Source organism: Pecten maximus, chromosome 3 (genome assembly GCF_902652985.1).
Source record: "Pecten maximus chromosome 3, xPecMax1.1, whole genome shotgun sequence".
In the NCBI taxonomy this organism is placed as follows: domain Eukaryota; kingdom Metazoa; phylum Mollusca; class Bivalvia; order Pectinida; family Pectinidae; genus Pecten; species Pecten maximus.
The window spans coordinates 31,187,095-31,200,621 of record NC_047017.1 but is presented as its reverse complement, the minus strand read 5'-3'; positions in this window follow the sequence as shown (position 1 = coordinate 31,200,621).

Sequence of the window (13,527 nt, the reverse complement as noted above, 5' to 3'; positions counted from 1 at the left end):
TTTGATATGACTCAAGTGTTTCCACCTGAAGTTCAAGCGAAGCGTTTAGAATGATATTTAAATGTATTTGTGTGAAGTTAAACCAACGTTCATGTGCCCACCTCCTAAATGTGCTTCGACTATTTTAAAAATGAACTTTGTGACAGCACAAACACAGCTCTCGAACTTACAATAAAATTAAACTAAATATTTGAAGAATAATTGATTAAATTCATTAATTTTTCAAATAAGAAAATTATGTAAATTCATGACCACATTTTCGTAAACGCTTTTGATAGAGCATTCCATTTTGAGTACTCTCATTAACCAAAATGCCAGGTGAACCCGACTCTCTTGAAAGGATTCTATTCTGAATTGAATTATTAAATAAACACAGGTATTTGATCAGATATCCAAGAAATTAACAAAATGAGCGCTAATGACATGTATTGTTTGCATAAAATGTCTGGATGAGAAACACACATTCGAACTACTTCCCCTACCACTAACTGTGCAATGTAATTGCTATTTGCATATTGGCAAGGGGCGGTAGCCGCGAACATTTTACACCCTTTTATGTAAGGTTCGACGTACCGAGATAACCTTTCCACTAAAATGATATTGGATTCGCTTTCAGAGAGAAAATAATCCAGAAAATAGCATGTCTGTCATATTTCTTTATCCCGTTGTCAAACCACATTCACTGATCATCGGGACAGGTTTGTCGTTATGCCGACAGATAAGTATATAATAACTTGGTCTTTTGCCTACAAAGTGAGCTAGGCTTGCTTAATAACAGAGGAAACCCTACCAGCCCTCAGTGTATCGCAAACAATGAACCATTAACCGTTCAACACATTTTATTGGATTGTATTGATCTACAAACTACAACCATTTTGACCAAGAGATACGTACTACAACAACATACAATGTACCATGTCTTAAACTTCTGTTTGAAACTGTTAACACATAGTTAATTTTGAACTTTAATTTCTCAAACCACACATAACGGACTACTTCCAAAGACGAAATACTGACAAAATGCTATAATATCACAAATATGAAAGGACCTGTTGCAGGATGGCCCACGAAGGAATTCTTTGTAAAACATTTTATTTTGATAAAAGATGTCAAAATACACATGGAATGGCCTATTATTTTTAATTTTTATTTTTGGTGCGATTACAGCGCCACCTTTTACTGATTTCGATTGAAAATTTTACCAAGAGATTTCAAATGCCGCTAGTATCTTAATGAAAAAATAATGTGGGAATCCGAACTGCTTTAAAGATTAATGAAGTCCAGACTCTGTAAGGTCTGAAAGACCTCAAGAATTGTTTTTAGAACATGCATTCATAACTTTATGACTACATGTAGTAGCGATTCGAAGGAATTACCTCTATTTCCCCTATTGGGCCCCGCCCCTTTGGCCCCTTTGGGGTCAGAGCCACCATTTATGCAAAATCTGTTCCCCTTCCCCCAAGGATGTTTCTGACCAAATTGGGTTCAAATCCATTCATAACTTTATGACTAGTAGTGATTTAAAGGAATTACCTCTATTTCCCCTATTGGGCCCCGCCCCTTTGGCCCCTCGGGGGTCAGAGTCACCATTTATGCAAAATTTGTTCCCCTTCTGCCAAGGATATTTCTGGCCAAATTTGGTCAATATCCAATAAGAACTTTTTGACTAGTAGCGATTTGAAGCAAATGTTGACGGACGACGGACGGACGACAGACGGACGGACGGACGGACGCTGCGCCATGACATAAGCTCACCGGACCTTTGGTCCAGGTGAGCTAACAATGATTGCTTTCCTTGAGAGTTAATTTCCCTTGATAATACATTGTACACTGTAGGAATATTAATTATGGGTAATGTAGTTTTTCAGCGTTTTATACATTAACAGATACATTTGTACCTGTATAAACACATGAAGTCAGGTTTCATAGTGTTATACATATTGATCAGTGATAATTAACATAATATGGAATGATTGACTCATGTACATATGTATGCATAACATTATAATTTTTCATGGATCAGTGAGTATAGGTGTAGGTATAACCATAGACATATATACATGTTGTCTCGGGTATAACGTTATACATATGGATGTATGGATGGATATATATTTTGTCAGCGTCCATTTATTATCACATACATACAATTTATACACAGTACGTAGTTACATAACATACTGTATAAGCTACATAATGACATTATACTGTCTATTGCTAACAAGATACATGTAGAACGAATCCTTCTTTTTTGTGTGACTCCTGCAAATTTAGCAGCCGAAAAATCGATAACAACACAGATTAAACGCCCATTTGCTATATTCTCGCACACGAATGTATGATTACGAAATCAAAACAAACAGACGGCATTTTGTTTCCTAAGCCTCATGTGCATACCAGTCGTGTATTATTGAGACTACCTACAATGTTATCAACCTACATCAGGGCATGCACACGTGATACAGTCATATATTGTTACCTCCGAGTGCTCCAGCTATATAATCGTGGTAGGGACTCTCAGCTGCCATGCATCTCTCGAACAAGCACCTCGTGGGTGCAAGTAAACTCTAATCAGAAAGTAACACGGTTCGTTTTGAGCTTGTACCAATCCAATTTTCTTCAAACGTTTTTGCGACCACGAATGTACGCACAGACCTACTCAAGTCCCTGCATTTTAATAATCACAATTTTTTTAAATTGTTAGACACAAACTCATAAAAGTTACTTTGCAGCATTTATTTGTTTACTCCGAACATTTCTCTAAACTCGCAAAATCCAGAATAAAAGTAAATTGAAAATCCCAGTCGATAGTAATTTTTAGCTTTGAAAGTAAAATTAATTATCGGTGAAATTAATGTCTGCATTTTGTGTGCGATACACGCATCTGGTCTGGTTGACACTTCCTGTCCGATTTGATATGTAACAAAAGGTCAATATGGCAAGCCCAGTAGTTTATATAACATTTTGTTCGCGGAGCAATGTTAATCCAGTATTTTACAAAAAATATATAAGATATCTTACATGTTTATGAGATATCTTATCATCCCTTTGGGCGGCACGAATTACAAAAAAAAAAAAAAAAAACCCAAAAGACCCCATAAAACCCCAAAAGACTCCAAAAAACCACAAAAGGCTAATAATAGAACTTTAAACAATGAATTATAATAATATGAAATAATTAAGATATATAAATCATTATTTTACACGTATAACATCGAGAATGATTTGTTTCTCCGGAACAGTTGTGAAAGAATTTGATACGCGTTACCGTACTGTACCTCCCCTGATTCCCGTGTGTAGAATAAATAATACTGACTAGGCGTATTGTGAGAAATGTAATCAATTCATTTTCTTTAATATTCATATACATTCCTTAGATGTCTCAAAGGTGAATTTAGATAAAAGTTTATTTGCCGGGTAAAAACATAATAGGAGTACGCACGTATAGTAATGGTAATATACATGGACTTCAGCAAAGCTTTTTATAAGGTTTGTCACAGACTTCTACTCCACAAAAATGGAACACAATGGAGTCACTGGAAAACTGCTAAATGGATTGCTGAATACCTTACAGGTCTAACTCAACAAGTTGTCATAAATGTGTAAAATCAGAAAGCTAACCAGTCGTAAGCGGAGTCCCCCAAGGAAGTGTAATAGGGCCAATCCAGAACTGCTGCTATGTACTACCAAGCTATTTGCTGATGACTCCAAATTATATACCAAAAATTCGACACGGGAAGAACAACTTAATCTACAGCTCAGCATAGACAAAATATGTCAATGGACAGAAAATTGGTTGATGAGGTGGGCTCTAAACAAGAGACAAGCTACACCATCACCCAACTCAACAACACCTTCGACATACATGTGAAGAAAAAAGAGTGAGAAAGACCTAGGTGTCATAATAGACCAATTCGGCCAATATCCGTCAAAATGACGATTACATTAGCGGTCTGTTGGAGAAGGGGCGTGAGGAGGGTTATATACAGTGAAGATTTTAATATATCAGTGCAGATAAGATAGCAAAAAAGGTAATAGTTTTGTTGATTTAGTGTGTGAGGACTTCAAGGGCTGCGTAGGGGATATGTGCCTTGAAGCCCTCAAGAGTAGTGCATTGTACTGCTGCTACAGGAAGGAGGTTCCACTGTGTTATTGTATGTGGGAAAAGTGAGTATTTGTATGTGTCCTTCCTAGCAGGGATATGTTTGAATGTTCTGGTGTCTACTGGGATGGGAATGGGTGTGTAGTCGACGGCTACTATTTGATTTGTTATTTTGTAGAATAGTATTAGTCTGGATTGTAGCCGTCGTGTTTGTAGTGATGGCCATTGAAGTTTATATATCATGGAATTATAGGTTTATAAGATATCTTATTTAAAGGTAACTTGTATCATATATATCTAATCATATATTTTTTATCATATAAAGTTAATCAGATAACTTATGTAATTATTTAAGATATCTAATATGATTTGGGAAAATCCTAGATCAACGCAGTCTCTTTATATATAAACGTTGCTCTGTAAATAAGTGACAATTATATGGACGTACATACATATCCCTGCCATAGATCAATGTATTGTATGATCTTACGTACCGAACCTTTGTATCACTTACATAACCTTACCACATTGCTTATTATAAGTAGAAGACGCATTGTAATACCAGTCTGAGATTTAATAAAAAATTACAATGCGTCTTCTCGTTCTGATCTATCGGAGTTACCTCCCTTCGACTGAGGCCGAAATAAATCCTACTGTATATTTCATTTTTTTTTTTTTAATTCCGTCTTACTTGATCAAGAACAATTGGTTAATTAATGACACATATGGAAATGTAACACAGATAATACAATTTTTATATATACTCAAATAAAAAGACATATTTGTTATGTTTCTTATATATTATAAGTCGTAACGAAATCGTAGTTATAACTTAAAAACGGGGGTCGCGGTGGCCGAGTGGTTAAGGTGTCCCGACACTTTATCACTAGCCCTCCACCACTGGGTTGCGAGTTCGAAACCTACGTGGGGCAGTTGCCAGGTATTGACCGTAGGCCGGTGGTTTTTCTCCGAATGAATATAGGTTGGCATGGAGACCATTGGGAAAGTTCAGGGGAAATAAGACCAGGTGCCCCAGTATAGTGAGCATCTTCTGCTCCATAGACGACACGTGTCATCTAAATATAGGTCAACCTGGGTTAACATTCACAACCTCGAATAATAATTAAGGTGGTTACAAACACTCGGCATACCTACAAACATCAAACACGTCTGACGTCATATCACTGAAGGAAATAGAATATTTCCAAATGAGATTACGACGTCGACGTTAAAGTTTTTCATTGTTTTTATCCGAACATGCATCTCTTGAAATTTGAAGAGTTTGATATGACTCAAGTGTTTCCACCTGAAGTTCAAGCGAAGCGTTTAGAATGATATTTAAATGTATTTGTGTGAAGTTAAACCAACGTTCATGTGCCCACCTCCTAAATGTGCTTCGACTATTTTAAAAATGAACTTTGTGACAGCACAAACACAGCTCTCGAACTTACAATAAAATTAAACTAAATATTTGAAGAATAATTGATTAAATTCATTAATTTTTCAAATAAGAAAATTATGTAAATTCATGACCACATTTTCGTAAACGCTTTTGATAGAGCATTCCATTTTGAGTACTCTCATTAACCAAAATGCCAGGTGAACCCGACTCTCTTGAAAGGATTCTATTCTGAATTGAATTATTAAATAAACACAGGTATTTGATCAGATATCCAAGAAATTAACAAAATGAGCGCTAATGACATGTATTGTTTGCATAAAATGTCTGGATGAGAAACACACATTCGAACTACTTCCCCTACCACTAACTGTGCAATGTAATTGCTATTTGCATATTGGCAAGGGGCGGTAGCCGCGAACATTTTACACCCTTTTATGTAAGGTTCGACGTACCGAGATAACCTTTCCACTAAAATGATATTGGATTCGCTTTCAGAGAGAAAATAATCCAGAAAATAGCATGTCTGTCATATTTCTTTATCCCGTTGTCAAACCACATTCACTGATCATCGGGACAGGTTTGTCGTTATGCCGACAGATAAGTATATAATAACTTGGTCTTTTGCCTACAAAGTGAGCTAGGCTTGCTTAATAACAGAGGAAACCCTACCAGCCCTCAGTGTATCGCAAACAATGAACCATTAACCGTTCAACACATTTTATTGGATTGTATTGATCTACAAACTACAACCATTTTGACCAAGAGATACGTACTACAACAACATACAATGTACCATGTCTTAAACTTCTGTTTGAAACTGTTAACACATAGTTAATTTTGAACTTTAATTTCTCAAACCACACATAACGGACTACTTCCAAAGACGAAATACTGACAAAATGCTATAATATCACAAATATGAAAGGACCTGTTGCAGGATGGCCCACGAAGGAATTCTTTGTAAAACATTTTATTTTGATAAAAGATGTCAAAATACACATGGAATGGCCTATTATTTTTAATTTTTATTTTTGGTGCGATTACAGCGCCACCTTTTACTGATTTCGATTGAAAATTTTACCAAGAGATTTCAAATGCCGCTAGTATCTTAATGAAAAAATATTTTCTGCCTTACCATAAACACACTCAACCAAAATGAACTATTTTTTAATATTGTATGCCCGACTTGTGAATTTATTTTGCATAATTTACATAATACATGAAAATGGGTGGCAGACAGGGATACTTTTTTCGTCATTTTGATTTCAGTAATTCAGAAAAATATCAACAGATGTATCTAAAACCCCGAGTGCAGACAGTGAAAGTGTTTTAAAAACATCTTTGATATCCTTGTGAAACATTACAAAAATATCAAGATAGTATGTCCCTGGCAAGTAAGAGAAATATCATGTTTATCTCCTCTACCCCCAAAAATCAACAAAACCCGGACAAAAAATTCAAAAGCTACTAGTGCCTTAATGAGAGATTATTTGTTTCCAAAGCATGACTTTCTTCAGCCAAAATGAACTAGTTTTGAAGAAAAACTATTATTGCATAATTTATGTTTTATTTGAAACTTTTCTTCGTTAAATCTGTGGAATGACTAAAAACGATTCAAGTACATGTATTAAACCCCGAGTACAAATTTTCTACGTGTTTCAAACTTTTCTGTCGTGTCATTGAGACAAAATATGATAGCATGAACAAAGTAAATGACTTTCCAGTGAGAGTTTTCACTAGTTATTTATTTATATGTTTACTTTATATAGTACAAGAGTTCTTAGTGTTGTATAAAATATGTAGGCATTCCATATGCATATTTGTCTTTTATTCAGATATATAACCCTAATCCTAACCATAACCCTAACCCTTGACGAATACAGAATTGGTTGTAATACTATAAAGGGTAATGGATTGTACTTTATGTAGTAGAACAGTATCACTACTGCCTTATCACAATACCTTATTCGCAATGGAAGCTAAATGCATTGGTTTAAACTGCAAAACCTCATTGAAATACAAATATGCAGTTGGCGATAAAAGATATTCTCGATATGTACAAGAATGGATGAAACCCCTGTTGGAAGCTGATGGTATTGCAACAACTGATGTTGGGGAGGCAAAGATGTGCCCAAAGTGTTATACTAGATATTTAAGGAAGCGTCCAAGGTCAGAGCCCATGGTAGATGACTCAAATACATATGAGTCCAAGAAGAGCAACTGCAATCCTGTTGAGGAAGAAAGTGTCTCAATCTGTCCTACGGTTGATGACCTCTTTTTCACTCCATCCTCTCGCAGGAAATGTTGCCTTTGCCTTTCATATACTGAACAAACTGCCACAATTCCTGAAAAGGCTAGGTTCCAATTGATCTTGTTTCACAGGATATGGGTCTCTAAGTCTGCGAGATCATGCGCAGACCACTTTATTGGGAAAGACTTGGATCCTAATTTTCCAATTACTGCTGCTGGAAGGGAAAAGTTGTCACGCTATCTTCCAGATAAACATGAAGAGGTGATCAATGATCTTCTGAGATTATCGTACCAACTTGGAAGTGGAAAGACATCCTTTTCTTTCAATCTGAAAAATATGGATGACCAAGACTGTCTGGCTTGGACTGGGTGGAACATGGAGCAGCTGCAATAGCTTCATAGCCGATGTGCACATCTAATATCTTCCCAGTGTTTGTCAACAGAAGATGTCTCCTCTTGTTTTGGGTCAAACTCAAAACGGACATATCATATACACAGTTGGCATCCCTATTCAACCTGCATAAATCCAGTGTCAGTAGAATATTCCACAATGTTACTCAATCTCTCGAGGCGACAGTTGTTACCTTGTATCTGGGATCTGAACATATTTCTAGAGAAAACGTCATCAACCATAACACTGCATTCCCCAAGACTTTCTTTAGTGATAATGTCACAGTTGTTTTAGATGGAACGTACATCTATATTGGAAAGAGTGGCGATCACGAGTTTCAAAGAAAAAGTTACTGCGGGCAGAAAAAAAGAAACTATATTAAATTTATGAGTGCAGTTTTCCCAGATGGATACGTCTTGGACACGGTTGGGCCATTTTTTGGGAGTGAAAATGACGCCACAATAACCAAGAAAATCCTTGACGGAATTGAAAGCCTGAATCCTCTCCTGCAGCCAGAGGACCATATCATCGTAGATCGTGGATTCAGGGATGTTCTGAAAGACATCTCTGAAGTGGGATATGGACATCACATGCCATCCTTTCTCCAGCCAGGAAAGAGTCAGCATGATTCTCTTGAAGCCAACACTGATAGATGCATCACAAAAACGAGATGGGTTGTTGAGAGCTATCACGCAATATTTAAGAAATTTAAATTCTTTCAGACAGAACTCTCATCTAATCACTTCATTGACATCATTGCAACACTCGTAAAGGTTGTAACCGCTTCCCTGAACTTCCTCCGTGTTCTATATATGAACCTTCTTCTGAACAGGTGCTGAAAGACAGGGCAATGGCTGAACAAATGAAAGGGTTATCAACTAAGGTTAATGAGCTTGCACAAAGGGGGAAGAATGAACCGGAGTTATCCAAACGTGCCCAATCTTACTGGCAAAAGCGACTGATGTTACCTTTCCAAAACTCTCTGAGGATTACTTGGAAACATTGGCGTGTGGAACATACCAGCTGAAGTTAGCAAACGGTTATATAACCGAGCATCTCAGTGATGACGGAGACTATGAGGTCATGGTATACCAGCACTCCGATGACCTATTGCGCTGTCAGCTAAGGTCACGTCATAGATCACAAACCAAATATAACATCTGGATTTCATATCATGATGCACCAAATCCGATACAGGCATACTACTGCACATGTCCATCTGGTCAGAGGATGGTAGGCATGTGTGCACACACCGCAAGTGTCCTCTACTACCTCGGAGTGTATAAGCATTCTTCGACCAATCTAAGGAAATCCAGTTTTAAAGAATACATGCTATAGACAGAATTTGATGGGAAACCTTCAATAAACAAAGAACACACAAAACACATAACAGATCAATGAAAAATTCAAAAACAACAAACATTTGTTTCTGCGGATCCAGTACATATATTTGACCATATTGTCGTTATTACTTACTAGACCCTATGAATATAAATATATATGCACTATGTGTTGTTGATCCAAAGGTCTAGATTTGAATTACCTGTCGTAAGTGTACTATGAGAACTGTTTATATATAATATATAATTATGTATATATACACAAAGGTGTCTCTATATTCCAAATCATCCGGCTACTTGGCTTTGGACGAGGAAAAGGGAATACATATCACTACTCAACTCGCCATCTTTGCTACAGTTCAAATCATATGTTTTTCCTTCAAAAATCATAATTCTGAGCACCACCAACATGAAATTTAACCTGTACTGACGTTATCTTTTTATCATACTGCTTTTTAGTAAAATGGGTATGGTGTTCATGGTGTTTGTAAAGAGAAGAGAGGTATAATGTGGTGTGCAATGTGTACATTGTTTGCATTTGTACTTAAAAGTGAACGGAGATATATCAGACACCTGATATCTGATGTTAAGAACGCGTACATAATAAAATAATTCATAAATCAACAAAACATCATTCAAGAGGCACTTTATATGCAATAAAAGTAGACATTTTCACTCGAAACTGTAGCATGAGAAAAATCCCGTATTGACTTTCAGTACTTCCAGTACTTTGATATACTCAAAAAAATAGGGGTAATGCATCTTTGAATTGAAAAATGGCTCAATGGCCAAGGGTTTAGCTATACAAAATTTTGGCATCTGTTTATATGATTGGTAAAGATGTTTTTAAAAGTAAAAAGTTGTCTGCACTCAAATACAAACATTGTTGAATAAATGGATTTTAGTATAGGTATAATTCGCAAAAAGAGCTGTCTTTATATTTTGAATTGTTCTCAAATAAAAATGAAATACACTTTTTATATAGTTGTTACGTGTTTGTAAGTGCACAAGATCAGGCTTCAAAAAGAGAGTATAGTTGTCAACATTTTGTCTGAATTTATACATTTTTTTAGCTGTTATTGACGGGTGATACTGCCATCTGGTATATGCTATTGACTGAAGTGCCACCTGTTGGCAAAATGAGAAAATGGTTTCCAAATGTCGAAAAGTTATGAGGAATTGATCATATTTGATGAATCAATCATTTTTAATGAAAAAGCTCTGTGGGCCAAAATCACTATATAGCTGCAACAGGTCCTTTTTATTGATAAGGAAGCTGCTCTATCTTGTTTATGAGGGATCGTAAACTACAATTGGTTTGTTTGGTTTGTTTTTGTTTAACGTCCTAATAACTGCCAGGGTCATTTAAGGACGTGCCAGGTTTTGGAGGTGGAGGAAAGCCGGAGTACCCGGAGAAAAACGACCGGCCTACAGTCAATACCTGGCAACTGCCCCACGTAGGTTTCGAACTCGCAACCCAGAGGTGGAGGGCTAGTGATAAAGTGTCGGGACACCTTAACCACTCTGTCACCGCCGAGTAAACTACAAAAGGTTCTTTATCAACTTAAAATGCTTGCTTGGCCATTACTCAATCAATTATGTATCCAAAAGTCGTGGTACCGGTTTAAATACAACGTACCGTTAAATCAGGGTTGCAGCCATGTCGCGGTACTGTATACTCCATAAGTGGAATTAATGGAACGTTTATTTTGAAGAATTCCAAAGAGTGTAACTTCCGCTTCGAAAACGCTCTTCTATTTTATATATCTGATCTTGTTCCTATACACTACTTTACTTCAAAGTAAAGTCTTCGTTCTTTTCTGATTATACCGGGGCGTGTTTCGTGAAAAACAATAATTAGGTCATGATTGAATACATTTTCATAATCAAGAGAATGATTCAATTTATGGTTAATTCTTTGTTGAGTTTAGTGGCAATCTATTTCGTAGAACATTGGATTATCCACGAAAACAAATTCTAAAACAGCCTTACTTTAAAAAGTGACCGATTTATCGAATTATTGGAACAGGTAGCAAAGCCAACAAACGTCCTTCACCTCTAGATATAAAGATATCTTAGTCTCTTTTCAAAGGCTATACAATGACGAGCTTGTAATCAAGGGCACTATATATATTCTTCCATATCCGCCGCGTACCATGATCTTTTCTTTAACAAATAACCTACTGTTAAGCTAAATGATAACTGGATTTTACATTTCTAGAAAGTCACATTACTGCTTTCACAAGCGTTTTATATTTGTTCAAGGTCTTGTTTACAATAGCACAATTTCCCTGTCAGATGTTAAAAGTTGACGAAATGATGTATGGGTATGCATGTAAAGACCACGAGAGGTCTCGTTTTGACGAAGTAACATTACCTGGATTTCACGTAAATTTACCTGGCGGCTGTGTCACGACGCAATTTGTAATAAAAAAATCAGTCTTTTTTTACCGGATAAATTGTCATCAGATGGAAAGATAATCTTCACTTGGTACATGTTTCGACCTAATTATATTAGAAAAATACTTATTTATGACACCTTGGTACTTTTTCAAAGACATATGAAAATCTTTCTTTTGGAATGTGTAAAGTATGCATATTTTGTCATTTTCTTTTTCAATTTTGAGTTAGGCTGAAGGCTTTGTTTAAAAAGACAATAAGAAAATACAAGGTCTCTTGTAATATCAATGTCACCGCACAAGGTAAACCATACTAAAAATAGTTATCATAGAATGTTTTTATACCGTACGTATTCACAAATGGTAGAAGGCCTTATCTCAGAACATACACGTAAACATGTTTACCTAGATGTCAAATAGTTTTAATTGTTAATCGTTTTGTACTATACAAAAGGTTATCATTAAATAATCAGTAATCCGATACATAGCACTAGAGTATCGCTGTTCTAATGTCAAAAATAGTCGGGAAATTTTCGGTTCACCTGTTTTTGCCCACGAGACGAAGTAATTAACTGATGTGGTTTTTAAAAGAAGGGAATGTGATACTACATGTAACATGTTGCTTAACAATATATTTCCTTAAAAATATTACACGATAGCCGTGTTAAAATATAATGCATACGTGAATAAAGATTCAGATTAATATGTTGGACACTCAAAAACGTCAACAGATCTGTATATTACAAGTACAAAACCTTAATACGTAGAAACAGGTCACACTACTCGTGATTTTTGGATATGGAATTTATTTCTCACGAGTAAGTTATTTTTTTAAAGTTACAAAACACACTCGCTCAAGTTCGTGTCTTTTGTAACTTTTAAGAAATTACCTACTCGTGTGAAATAAAATGCATATCCAACAAACAATCGTTGTGTAAACTCTATACATCCTTCCATTTTAAAACCAGATAAATATTATACATCCTTCCATAATAACACCAGAAACATATTATATATCCCTAGGGCCATAATAACACAAGATAAATGTCGTATAACCTTAGGGCCATAATAACACAAGATAAATGTTATATAACCTTAGGGCCATAATAACACAAGATAAATGTCATATAACCTTAGGGCCATAATAACACAAGATAAATGTCGTATAACCTTAGGGCCATAATAACACAAGATAAATGTCGTATAACCTTAGGGCCATAATAACACAAGATAAATGTCGTATAACCTTAGGGCCATAATAACACAAGATAAATGTCGTATAACCTTAGGGCCATAATAACACAAGATAAATGTCGTATAACCTTAGGGCCATAATAACACAAGATAAATGTCGTATAACCTTAGGGCCATAATAACACAAGATAAATGTCATATAACCTTAGGGCCATAATAACACAAGATAAATGTCGTATAACCTTAGGGCCATAATAACACTAAATAAATATTATATATCCCTCTATAATGACACCAGAAATATTATATATCCCCATAATAACACCAGGCAAATCCTATATATCCTTCCATTACAATATGACTTGAATAGTTTGGTTTTACCACAGAATGGAATAAATATACAATATACTGTGTTAGTGGATCAGTACAGTCTGTTTCGGTTTCCTGTTTAT